The sequence below is a fragment of the Oncorhynchus masou genome, chromosome 16 (assembly GCF_036934945.1).
Source record: "Oncorhynchus masou masou isolate Uvic2021 chromosome 16, UVic_Omas_1.1, whole genome shotgun sequence".
In the NCBI taxonomy this organism is placed as follows: Eukaryota; Metazoa; Chordata; class Actinopteri; order Salmoniformes; family Salmonidae; genus Oncorhynchus; species Oncorhynchus masou.
In genome coordinates this window covers 31,860,408-31,873,896 of record NC_088227.1, presented here as the reverse complement: position 1 = coordinate 31,873,896, position 13,489 = coordinate 31,860,408, and the positions used below count along the sequence as shown (strand labels likewise).

The 13,489-nt window shown below is 43.3% G+C and overlaps 1 protein-coding gene across 1 annotated transcript in view; it reads right to left on the bottom strand.

Moving 5' to 3' along the window:
* Positions 1–12,261, bottom strand: part of LOC135557837 (synaptosomal-associated protein 25-A) — a 47,621-nt gene extending 35,360 nt beyond the window's left edge. The window contains exon 1 of the mRNA XM_064991491.1: positions 12,112–12,261. The gene's annotated coding sequence lies outside the window, so the exon portion shown is untranslated. The remainder of the gene's footprint in view (positions 1–12,111) is intronic.
* Between the last annotated feature and the right edge of the window lie 1,228 nt (positions 12,262–13,489).

The window sequence follows — 13,489 nt, the reverse complement described above, 5'->3', positions numbered from 1 at the left end:
CCTGCTGTTTACACTGGGATATAAGGTAGCTGACCCTGATGTTAACACTGGGATATAAGGTAGCTGACCCTGCTGTTTACACTGAGATATAAGGCAACTGACCCTGCTCTAAACACTGAGATATAAGGTAGCTGACCCTGCTGTTTACACTGGGATATAAGGTAGCTGACCCTACTGTTTACACTGGGATATAAGGTAACTGAACCTGCTGTTTACACTGGGATATAAGGTAACTGACCCCGCTGTTAACACTGAGATATAAGGTAGCTGACCCTGCTGTTTACACTGGGATATAAGGTAACTGACCCTGCTGTTTACACTGGGATATAAGGTAACTGACCCTGCTGTTAACACTGCGATATAAGGTAACTAACCCTGCTGTTTACACTGGGATATAAGGTAGCTGACCCTGCTGTTTACACTGGGATATAAGGTAACTGACCCTGCTGTTAACACTGAGATATAAGGTAGCTGACCCTGCTGTTTACACTGGGATATAAGGTAACTGACCCTGCTGTTAACACTGAGATATAAGGTAGCTGACCCTGCTGTTTACACTGAGATATAAGGTAGCTGACCCTGCTGTTTACACTGAGATATAAGGTAGCTGACCCTGCTGTTTACACTGAGATATAAGGTAGCTGACCCTGCTGTTTACACTGGGATATAAGGTAGCTGACCCTGCTGTTTACACTGAGATATAAGGTAGCTGACCCTGCTGTTTACACTGAGATATAAGGTAGCTGACCCTGCTGTTAACACTGAGATATAAGGTAGCTTACCCTGCTGTTTACACTGGGATATAAGGTAACTGACCCTGCTGTTTACACTGAGATATAAGGTAGCTGACCCTGCTGTTTACACTGAGATATAAGGTAGCTGACCCTGCTGTTTACACTGGGATATAAGGTAACTGAACCTGCTGTTTACACTGGGATATAAGGTAGCTGACCCTGCTGTTTACACTGAGATATAAGGTAGCTGACCCTGCTGTTAACACTGAGATATAAGGTAACTGACCCTGCTGTTTACACTGGGATATAAGGTAGCTGACCCTGCTGTTTACACTGAGATATAAGGTAACTGAACCTGCTGTTTACACTGCGATATAAGATAACTGACCCTGCTGTTTACACTGGGATATAAGGTAGCTGACCCTGCTGTTTACACTGGGATATAAGGTAACTGACCCTGCTGTTAACACTGGGATATAAGGTAGCTGACCCTGCTGTTTACACTGGGATATAAGGTAACTGACCCTGCTGTTAACACTGAGATATAAGGTAACTGACCCTGCTGTTTACACTGGGATATAAGGTAACTGAACCTGCTGTTTACACTGAGATATAAGGTAGCTGACCCTGCTGTTAACACTGAGATATAAGGTAACTGAACCTGCTGTTTACACTGAGATATAAGGTAGCTGACCCTGCTGTTTACACTGAGATATAAGGTAACTGACCCTGCTGTTTACACTGGGATATATGGTAACTGACCCTGCTGTTAACACTGAGATATAAGGTAACTGACCCTGCTGTTAACACTGGGATATAAGGTAACTGACCCTGCTGTTTACACTGCGATATAAGGTAACTGACCCTGCTGTTAACACTGGGATATAAGGTAACTGACCCTGCTGTTTACACTGGGATATAAGGTAACTGACCCTGCTGTTTACACTGCGATATAAGGTAACTGACCCTGCTGTTAACACTGGGATATAAGGTAACTGACCCTGCTGTTTACACTGGGATATAAGGTAACTGAACCTGCTGTTTACACTGAGATATAAGGTAGCTGACCCTGCTGTTTACACTGAGATATAAGGTAACTGACCCTGCTGTTTACACTGGGATATATGGTAACTGACCCTGCTGTTAACACTGAGATATAAGGTAACTGACCCTGCTGTTAACACTGGGATATAAGGTAACTGACCCTGCTGTTTACACTGCGATATAAGGTAACTGACCCTGCTGTTAACACTGGGATATAAGGTAACTGACCCTGCTGTTTACACTGGGATATAAGGTAACTGACCCTGCTGTTTACACTGCGATATAAGGTAACTGACCCTGCTGTTAACACTGGGATATAAGGTAACTGACCCTGCTGTTTACACTGGGATATAAGGTAACTGAACCTGCTGTTTACACTGAGATATAAGGTAGCTGACCCTGCTGTTTACACTGAGATATAAGGTAACTGACCCTGCTGTTTACACTGGGATATAAGGTAGCTGATCCTGCTGTTTACACTGAGATATAAGGTAACTAACCCTGCTGTTTACACTGAGATATAAGGTAACTGATCCTGCTGTTTACACTGGGATATAAGGTAGCTGCCCCTGCTGTTTACACTGGGATATAAGGTAACTGACCCTGCTGTTTACACTGGGATATAAGGTAACTGACCCTGCTGTTAACACTGGGATATAAGGTAGCTGACCCTGCTGTTTACACTGGGATATAAGGTAACTGACCCTGCTGTTTACACTGGGATATAAGGTAACTGACCGTGCTGTTTACACTGAGATATAAGGTAGCTGACCCTGCTGTTAACACTGGGATATAAGGTAACTGACCCTGCTGTTAACACTGGGATATAAGGTAACTGACCCTGCTGTTTACACTGAGATATAAGGTAACTGACCCTGCTCTTAACACTGGGATATAAGGTAACTGACCCTGCTGTTTACACTGAGATATAAGGTAGCTGACCCTGCTGTTTACACTGGGATATAAGGTAACTGACCCTGCTGTTTACACTGGGATATAAGGTAACTGACCGTGCTGTTTACACTGAGATATAAGGTAGCTGACCCTGCTGTTAACACTGGGATATAAGGTAACTGACCCTGCTGTTAACACTGGGATATAAGGTAACTGACCCTGCTGTTTACACTGAGATATAAGGTAACTGACCCTGCTCTTAACACTGGGATATAAGGTAACTGACCCTGCTGTTTACACTGAGATATAAGGTAGCTGACCCTGCTGTTTACACTGGGATATAAGGTAGCTGACCCTGCTGTTAACACTGGGATATAAGGTAACTGACCCTGCTGTTTACACTGGGATATAAGGTAACTGATCCTGCTGTTAACACTGAGATATAAGGTAACTGACCCTGCTGTTTACACTGGGATATAAGGTAGCTGACCCTGCTGTTTACACTGGGATATAAGGTAGCTGACCCTGCTGTTTACACTGGGATATAAGGTAACTGACCCTGCTGTTTGCATTCATGACCTTCTCACATCACTCAGGCCATTTCAAAAAGCTGATTGTCCTCTCAACATCACCTCTCTACAGTTGATTGTCCTCCTCCAATCCTCAATACAAAACACACACAAAAAGGTGTACCTGCTTCTCATCCATCAATCAGCCAAATCTCCCTGAAATAGTCAGAACCAAAACTCATATTGTAGAGGTACTATTGAGGTAGTGTGATAACACATGTTTTCTGTCAATATGCTTGATTATAGCTTGCGGTGCCAGAAGCAATGGAGCCTATGGAATAGTCCCAAAGGTGCAAACCTCGCCCATCTGCTGGCCCTTCAGAAAGCAGCAACTAAATCAAATGCTCAAATAAGTACTTGAAAGAAAACAAATACTATCTCCCCATGTACTGCAGAGCAGAAGGCCTATCTCCCCATGTACTGCAGAGCAGAAGGCCTATCTCCCCATGTACTGCAGAGCAGAAGGTCTATCTCCCCATGTACTGCAGAGCAGAAGGCCTATCTCCCCATGTACTGCAGAGCAGAAGCCCTATCTCCCCATGTACTGCAGAGCAGAAGGTCTATCTCCCCATGTACTGCAGAGCAGAAGCCCTATCTCCCCATGTACTGCAGAGCAGAAGGCCTATCTCCCCATGTACTGCAGAACAGAAGGCCTATCTCCCCATGTACTGCAGAGCAGAAGGCCTATCTCCCCATGTACTGCAGAACAGAAGGCCTATCTCCCCATGTACTGCAGAGCAGAAGCCCTATCTCCCCATGTACTGCAGAGCAGAAGCCCTATCTCCCCATGTACTGCAGAGCAGAAGCCCTATCTCCCCATGTACTGCAGAGCAGAAGCCCTATCTCCCCATGTACTGCAGAGCAGAAGGCCTATCTCCCCATGTACTGCAGAGCAGAAGGCCTATCTCCCCATGTACTGCAGAGCAGAAGCCCTATCTCCCCATGTACTGCAGAGCAGAAGGCCTATCTCCCCATGTACTGCAGAACAGAAGCCCTATCTCCCCATGTACTGCAGAGCAGAAGCCCTATCTCCCCATGTACTGCAGAGCAGAAGCCCTATCTCCCCTCTGACGGTGGCAGACAGTCACCTCTGCGGCCTCCTTGTGTAGTGTTACGGTTAGGGCCAGGGAGGCACCCACCTGGGCTGGTCAAAACTAGCTCATTCCCTTCCTCTTGGGAACATTAACTAACAGCTGACTGGGCCTGGGAAATATGACAAATATGACGAACACAACAAAGAGCGGCCAACGCAGAGGTCGGCAAGGGACAGGGGAGGAGAGGAGAGAGGTGGGATGGAGGAGAGAGGGGTGGGAGGGGGGAAAAGTGGGAGGGGTGGTAAGAGAGGTGGGAGGGGTGGGGAGAGGGGTGGGGTGAGGTGGGGAAAATAGTGAGAGGGGAGAAAAGGGAGAGAATGGGAATGAGAGGTTATGGGAGAGGCAGGAGGAGACAACCTGTTACAAGACGATAGATCTATAGAGAAAACCTACTGTACCAGACACTAGAGCTGGGATATGACCTGAACCTACTGTACCAGACACTAGAGCTGGGATATGATCTGAACCTACTGTACCAGACACTAGAGCTGGGATATGATCTGTAGAGAAAACCTACTGTACCAGACACTAGAGCTGGGATATGATCTGAACCTACTGTACCAGACACTAGAGCTGGGATATGATCTGAACCTACTGTACCAGACACTAGAGCTGGGATATGATCTGAACCTACTGTACCAGACACTAGAGCTGGGATATGATCTGAACCTACTGTACCAGACACTAGAGCTGGGATATGATCTGTAGAGAAAACCTACTGTACCAGACACTAGAGCTGGGATATGATCTGTAGAGAAAACCTACTGTACCAGACACTAGAGCTGGGATATGATCTGTAGAGAAAACCTACTGTACCAGACACTAGAGCTGGGATAGGATCTGTAGAGAAAACCTACTGTACCAGACACTAGAGCTGGGATATGATCTGAACCTACTGTACCAGACACTAGAGCTGGGATATGATCTGAACCTACTGTACCAGACACTAGAGCTGGGATATGATCTGAACCTACTGTACCAGACACTAGAGCTGGGATATGATCTGAACCTACTGTACCAGACACTAGAGCTGGGCGATATGGACAAAAATACATTTCAAGATAAATTGACTGAATCAACACCATAATGATAAATAGGTTATAACAATGTCCACCAGTTTTTTATATTACCCTTCAAACTACTACTGCTAGTTTGAATGTAGTAGCTTTCAATTGTCCCAACAATCACCCATATTATGAAACTTCATTTGAACCTTCACATTTCTCTAGTATAGCCTACTTATCATAATGAACGATATTAGCTAAATGTCCACAATAAGTGGTCGGTTTGGTCGGTGTCAATCATTTTCAGTTTATTGTTCCAGCCCTACGAGACGGGTCAGCAGCCTGTTTGGAATTAAAAGCATGACCTTCCAGTTTTTAATGGACTGAGACAATAAAACTGTGTTGAGATGCACAGGCATGCCGAAACCTGCAGCAGAAGCTTTTTAATGTTGTGATATTTGATGGAATTGAATGGCAAGGGGCACATTGAAGCACCCAATCCCCATCCTTGCAAGGAACATGCAGATACAATTACAGATGGTTTACTGATGCTGTGGTAATAGATAATCAAAGTGTTTTGTCTTAATCAATATTGATTTGTTTCATTATCCCCGTAATCATTTTTTTTCTCTGGAATGTGTTTGTACTGTAATACAGCCTATTCAGAGTCCTACCCCACAATGTTCCATTCAAACACGTTGATGTTTCAATTCCGTGAACACATTCATGGCTTATATTTGACTGATTTATGGCAATTTTCCCCACATAATTTATCTGTCTTCCAAATGGATAGGCTGTCATCTGGGACACATTGAATTATGTGGGGAAAATTGCCATGAATCAGACAAATAAGCCCCAAAATGTAATTTCTCAGTTGTCCAGCGACAGCAGCCATCGGTAGCCAAGATGTGGCAGCATTAGAGGCTATTAAATATTTGAGGAGTCATAAAGACAAAGACATTAAAAAGCAATTAGTGGGCCCCCGGGCCAAGAAACACATTCTGACAAGACCCTCACTCACAAAATCTAATAATAATAGCTATGTCTGAATGACATTGTATTATTCCCTAGTGCACTCATTGAATTACATACAGGATCTCTGCTATTCTTCTTCTCGTCCTCTTCTTCTTCTGCCCAATCCCTCATGATTTTCTTTACATTTGGTTAAATATTAACATGAATAGGTGTTAATACATGTAATAAGCATGTTCTAACCTACTATTTAGTACATGTTACTAGTAGCAAGCAAAAGAGAGAGATGTGCATAATCCACTATGAAAAAGACTTCAGACAGAGAGAAAAATAACTCATTATGAGTGTAAATCCAGTCAAGACAAATATGCATTGAGCTGATTGGCCAGACAGAAAGCATGTTACCTACAATTGTCCCTAATTGATATGATCTATATTCCCATGAAGCTTTAGCTCAGTGAACCAACATCTGCATCATTATCATATTACGGCTATACGAAGAACACACACACACACAGATTAGATCAAATCAAAATCTCTCAGGCAAATCAAATGTGTGTGTGCACGCGCATGCATGCGTGCCGGCGAGAGAAAGAGAATGAGAGAAAGAGAGAGAGAGAGGAGAAAGATCCAATCCCAGGCAGTGATATGACAATAAAGCCAATGTATTGCATACAGACAGAGTGTCATTACTCATTCACTATGAATTCTGATCAGGCAGTTCTCGGTACAGTATGTGCAAGCCAGAATAAAGTAAGTAGCCTTGGCTCACAACAGCAGGAGCCAATCTCCTGTTTCTATAGTGTGATGTAGCGTAGCCTAGTGGTTAGAGCGTTGGACTAGTAACCAGAAGGTTGGAAGTTCAAACCCCTGAGCTGACAAGGTACAAATCTGTCATTCTGCCCCTGAACAGGCAGTTAACCCACTGTTCCTAGGCTGTCATTGAAAATAAGAATTTGTTCTTAACTGACTTGCAGCATGTCAGGTTAAATAAAAAATGTACAAGCAACCCCCTGGACAGGATACTAGTCTATCACAGGGTCTTACCCCCAATCTATCTGCTGAGTGCCAAGCAGAAACACACAGGGTCCCATAATTGTTTATTTCTTACTGTCTTTTATATGACTTGCCTGGGGATTGAACCCCCAACCTTCCAATCTTAGGGCAGACAGTCTAACAACAACTAAGTTGTTTACAAGCCAGAAAAACCTGGGCATAATCTACCAGAACCCCCAGTGCCTGCACTGCAGCATCATAAATGACCCAGCCTCAGATTGACAAAGGTAGAGCAACAATATCACCACAGAGACTCGCTTCATTGGCTTCTGAATAAGATACAGTAATGGTGTTGAATGCAGCCCAGAGTCAACACAATACTAATGTGTATCTAGCCTATTGTCAGGTACCTGAGCTCCCTGTAGGACATGTAATGGTGAACGGCCCAAGCACATTCATGTTGACTAGACCAGGTGACTTGGTTAATAACGTGGCTCACTGAAGAAGGGATTCGATGGCGATGTCCGTGCTTCAGTCCAGACCAGGGAGGTTTCAACCAATCATATGCCTCGTAACTCAACACAGAGGAATCCTTCCACCATACAACTGACTGGGAAGAAGCTCTCTGTGGTCACAGCAACTTGCAGCACTAGACTCACTACTGTTGCAGTCTGCGTCATACCCTGTTACTGGCAGGCCTGCTCACACCATATGTCTTGTCATCACTGACCAATGTAATGTTCTAAAAACAGAGATAGTTGATGAGGTCTATGAAAACCAACAAATATTCTTTACAAAAGCTTTGATGATATATGTGCTGTATGATTTGGAGAAGGTCCAACAACAAGAAGACAAACAATATTTATCAAAGATAACTCACCCTAGTCACATTTGGGCATTTGGGCATCTCTACTCGAAGGTAAACATTAAATACATGTAAATGTAAATACATTTGATTTGATTTGATTTGATTTGATTTGATTTAGTAGATGTACTACTGTACCTGCAGTGGATTCAATGTTTTGATGCATTGTCATTGCAGTATAGAAGATTAAAGGTACAATCTCTCTTACTCGTCTCTATCTCTCTATTTCTCTCTCTCCCTCTCTCTCTCTCTCTCTCTTTTTCTCTCACTAATCTTTTCATTCGCCATTATCTTCTCTTTTCCATAATTCTGAGGAACTTCAGCCCCTCTTCTGATTTGTGGGTGGTGGGAAGAGAGGATCATGGGAAAAACCCCAGTAGCACCAGAGAAGAAGAGCTCAGATGGTAACAGCCCGCAGAGTGACACTCCAGCATCTCTCACTATTATTACCAGTGAATAATTGTTAGCGACATGCTCTGTGGGTGTCCATGGGTTAGGTTTCTGGCTATACGAACACAATTTGATTGATTAAATAGCTGAATAGTGCAATGCAGCTCAGTAAAGTACATTGAAAACCAACAACCATGTTGATGACTCTGACATTTGCAGGAAATATAACTATATGACTGTCAGCCAAATGGAATCATTATTTGGAGCCAACATAACATTATACAACTATCTCAAAGACTGCAGAGCAAGGTGACATCATAGCTTCTCTGTTTCATCTTCACTATAAAGACGAGGGGGCTTTGGGTATAGAAGAATTCTACAACATCTTCGACCAAAATTGTACAACTCCTTTGTCCCAGGGCTGATGCAGACTTGCTATTGAGAGATTCTCCCATCGATGTGTCCCAGCCATGTGTCATAGGCAGTGACGGAGGGAACGCGCCAAAGTCCTCAATCTTCGGACATCGCCATAGCTTCCTCTGCTCTACAGCAGCAGCCATTTTGTCTTATTGTTTACTACCTGATTGTCTCAGGGAAAATGAGACTAACTCCCTTGTGGTAAAGAGTAGATGCCAAATCCTCTCCCCTCCTCCTCCTGTTCCACTACTGTCATCAGGTCAAAGGCAAGGTTAACTCTCTGGGTGAAACTGATGCTACTGGAGTAGGCCTTTGTTATGTAGTGAAACAGAATACGCTGTACCTGATAGAAGCCTATACATACTCTGAAAAGCTTAAACATAGTGTTGGATTGAATCTCATCATGCAACATACTTTAATGTTTCCACGTATGTGTTAGATCTGAATTGATAATAGCCTACACAAAAATGGCCAGATTATGATATTAATACAGTCAATCCCCACACATATTTTGCAAACGGCACCATATTCCCTACAAAGTGCACTACTTTTGACGCGAGCCCTATGGGCCCAGGCCAAAAGTAGTGCACTAAATATGGAATAGGGTGCCCTTTGGGATGCAAAATACCGTACTTCCTGACTGAAAACCTGATCTACAGTCCTTTTCTAGGGCCATGAAACTAGAATAGCGTCCACTAGTCTACGTTGGTCAGAACAGCACATTACTCAACGTCAATACAGACCTCATTATAGAGATACCATCACACACAGTCCCCTGACATCGAGCAAAATGCACGATTCTTCAGCTTCCTCAAGGCATACAGTACATCACAAATGCATGTCGAATTACAGTAGAATGCCATAGTTCTTTCAGTTGACAAGCATCATTATCAATCAGTAACAGTGAGGCATTTATTTGTTGGTATGTTTGTCAAAAAAAGGTGAATGAATTAATCCAATCATATAGATTGTGATATAAGTTAAATGTTCTGAAATCGTTTCACTCCCAATGGACTTCTTGGCCAAATGTCCATTTCATTATAGCTTTTTAGGGGGCCATTTGGTAATTTTCGGCAGTCATTTACTGATATCTGGAGAGTATATGCTCAGAAAAAATAGGGATAGCCGCATGCACCAATACGCACAATGCACAGTTCAGCAAATCTATAGATTTCAGCTCCGTATACCAGACACACACATAGAGAGAGAGAGCGAGAGAGAGACAACAGCTATATAAACGAACAATAGGCTGTTCCGAAAAACAATCAACCGCTACCGCTGGGTGATGGTATATGAGTCACCATTTACTCGTGGAAAAAGCCCTATAGTGCCGCCCACGCTCTGCAGTCGAACCGATGGAAGCCGCATGATGCGATATGGTAGGCTATAGCAGCCATGTCAACCGAAAGCATGCGTTTCATGTTATTTTATTTGTCAGCTCAACATGGGCCCTCTCAACACTCCATTCAATGCTGATTCCTTTCATATCTAACGGCCTGTTACTAGCTTCTCCATTTTGATATTATCTATCTCTCTCTTTCCTCTCTCTCTCTGTCTCCTTCTTTCTGTCCCTGTCTCTCTGTCTCTCTCTCTGATGTTTGGGCACAAGAGACTGAAAACTCTCAGGTAGAGCAATGGGGAGATGCGACGGTGGTCCAACATCACGTGGTGCTGAAATCTAAAAACAGTATTTCCAGGTGCGACCTGCGAAGAAGAGCACGTAGAGGAGCACGTGACCTACATAACTAATTTGCCGCAAACCTTAAAGGTCTGGTCAGCAATCAACCAACGTTCAATTGAGCCATGATGGAGAGAAGACCATTTAAATGCACATACATCATAACAGATTTGGTGTCAATTTCACCACATGCTTCGTGCTTGACAAGTCGATGATCTAAGGATCTCATCTGTGGTTTGATGTAGTCGAGGTGCAGTGCATATACGTATAGGATGGCGTGGATGGATGGGGGCTATAGGATGTCATAGTGCGGGTTTCACCGTCCTCCCCCGATCTTCTCGCCTCAAGCCCCCGCCCATCCCCTAGCAGCGGGAAGACACAGACGTAATTACCGATGCTTCGTCGCCTAAATGGCATGGCAGGGATGTGGCCATTTTGACGCAACAAACTGAGTAGGCTACAGCCAGCGAGCACGGACGGGCGTACATATTAGTGGCATATTCATGAAGAATGTCGGTCGTGTCTCCCCTGTTTACCCCCCCCCCCCCTCCTCCCATCGACACACTGGCGCAGTTTACTATAATGACATTCCCTAAATCAATTGAGGACCCCTTCTTTCACCCCTTTGGGATGTTTCTCCCCAACTGCATTTTTAACGCACATTAGGCTCTAAATCTGCACTAAATCACCCCTACGTTTGATTTGATAGACTTACTATCATTCACGATTCCCCTGCGGCATCAGCAGTGGGCTGTTGCCTACCCACATTTGAGAAGCGGTCGTAAAATACCATCCTCTTAAGCACCACTCGCGGGAGTGATAAATCAGCTCTGCGCAAAATCCCCAAAAGCTTCTAAATATACACACGTTTCAAAGCATGCTGGTGCAAAACACAACAAGTCATATTTAATACGGTTTGAATATCTAATAAAGCCGTGTCTTTGTTTAATCTATTGTGCGTGTTCGTCTGCTTATTTTCTGGGCGAGTTTGAGAGCAAGAGAGACAACAGCGCAGCCGAGCCCCAGCTGTCATTGTCCAAGGTGCTGAAACGCAGAAAACGCCCACACCTTACGCATTAGCACATACAGCATCCTCCAATTTCAGAAAATCGACTGCTCGTGGAGATTTACACGCACAGCACAAGGTTCATGTAATTAGAAAGAGGAAAACCCCGGCATGGCTTTCTCTAATAACAATACACATAGCCTATAATTGATATATTTCAAAATCAAGCATGCGAATTAAACAAAAAGGCAACGAATAAACCTTTATTAATCAAGTGGATTGTCATGCAGGGTTTATCAAAACATATCCTCCGATGCTCTCAATCGAAAACGGCTTCTCAATTCCAATTCAAAACCGAGTACTTGTACTGAAAATATTTTGGTGAAAACCCCCGAAAATAAAACATTTGCGTTATAATAGAAAATATAAATCTAAAGTGTCCTCTTACCTGTACCGTGGTCGGTGGCTTGCAGTCAGCAGGAGGAAATGTCTGCGTATTTCAACAACTAACAGATATCACTCCCGTTCTGTGTGGACTGGATTGCTGCAAAGGCACTGCGCGTGGTTGATACCTCCTCAGTTCTTCAATGGAACGCAGCAGCTCTGCCCTAGTCAAAGATGGCAGTCGCTTTTGACGTCAGCAGCTTTTAATAGATAGGCCTATCTGTCAAAAAGAGAGGCACTTCTGCAAGCTTGGTAGTGGGCAGCTGCATGCGCACCGGTAACTGCTCAACGGAAATCGCCATGTATTTTTTGGGGCAGACAACAACCTGTGAATGTGTTTACATGTGTCGTGTCATGGTATCACATTTCAGCCATCGATTCTAAACAGTTTCTCCCCTAAAACAGATATTTATGTAGAATTATTTTTATCACTTTATGATGAGAATAGGTAACATAATAGAATAGATAGGCCTACACATGCTCGGTATGACGATATTATTGAGGATCTACTACTAACGTGTGATTTAGTCCTATTGAAACAAACAGCACCCCAACAAACAACATAACCATATTGGATGCTCTAAAACAGAATTGTGAATAGTCTATAGCGTTATACTAATGGGTGGTCGTTACTGTCTCTAACAGCAATGACGCATTTCTTTTTTATCTATTGACATTTTACAGTCATTATTTTCCTGACTCACCCACATTTTAACCTAACAATGCACACTGCATTTCAGTCACTGTGAATCCCAAACAAAACAGAAAGAAAACAAGTAAAGGTTTGAATCACTATTCTAACTTCTGTAAGTTAGGGAAGGGCGGGTTGGTTGTCCCATGGGTTGGTTGTCATAGTGCTAATTACTCCCAATCTAAATGGAGTTGTGTAATCATTTTGAAGTTAAAATGTGTGAATTAGTAAACCTTCTTCAGGATTGGTGGGTCCCCTGTGGGACGTTGAACTAACGTAAGCTAATGTGATTAGCATGAGGTTGTAAGTTACACAAACATTTCTCAGTACATAGACATATCTGATATTGGCAGAAAGCTTAAATTCTTGTTAATCTAGCTGCACTGTCCAATTTACAGTAGCTATTACAGTGAAAGAAAAACAAACTGTTGTTTGAGGAGATTGCACAGTTGTGAACATGAAAAGTTGTTAATAAAGCAATTTAGCACATTTGGGCATTCTTGATACAACATTTTGAACAGAAATGCAATGGTTCATTGGATCAGTTTAAAAGTTGCACATACACTGCTGCCATCTAGTGGCCAAAATCTAAATCGCAGCTGGGCTGGAATAATATATGATGGCCTTTCTCTTGCATTTCAAAGATGATGGTACAAAAAATACAATAGAACGGTTGGTTTTGTCTTTGTAT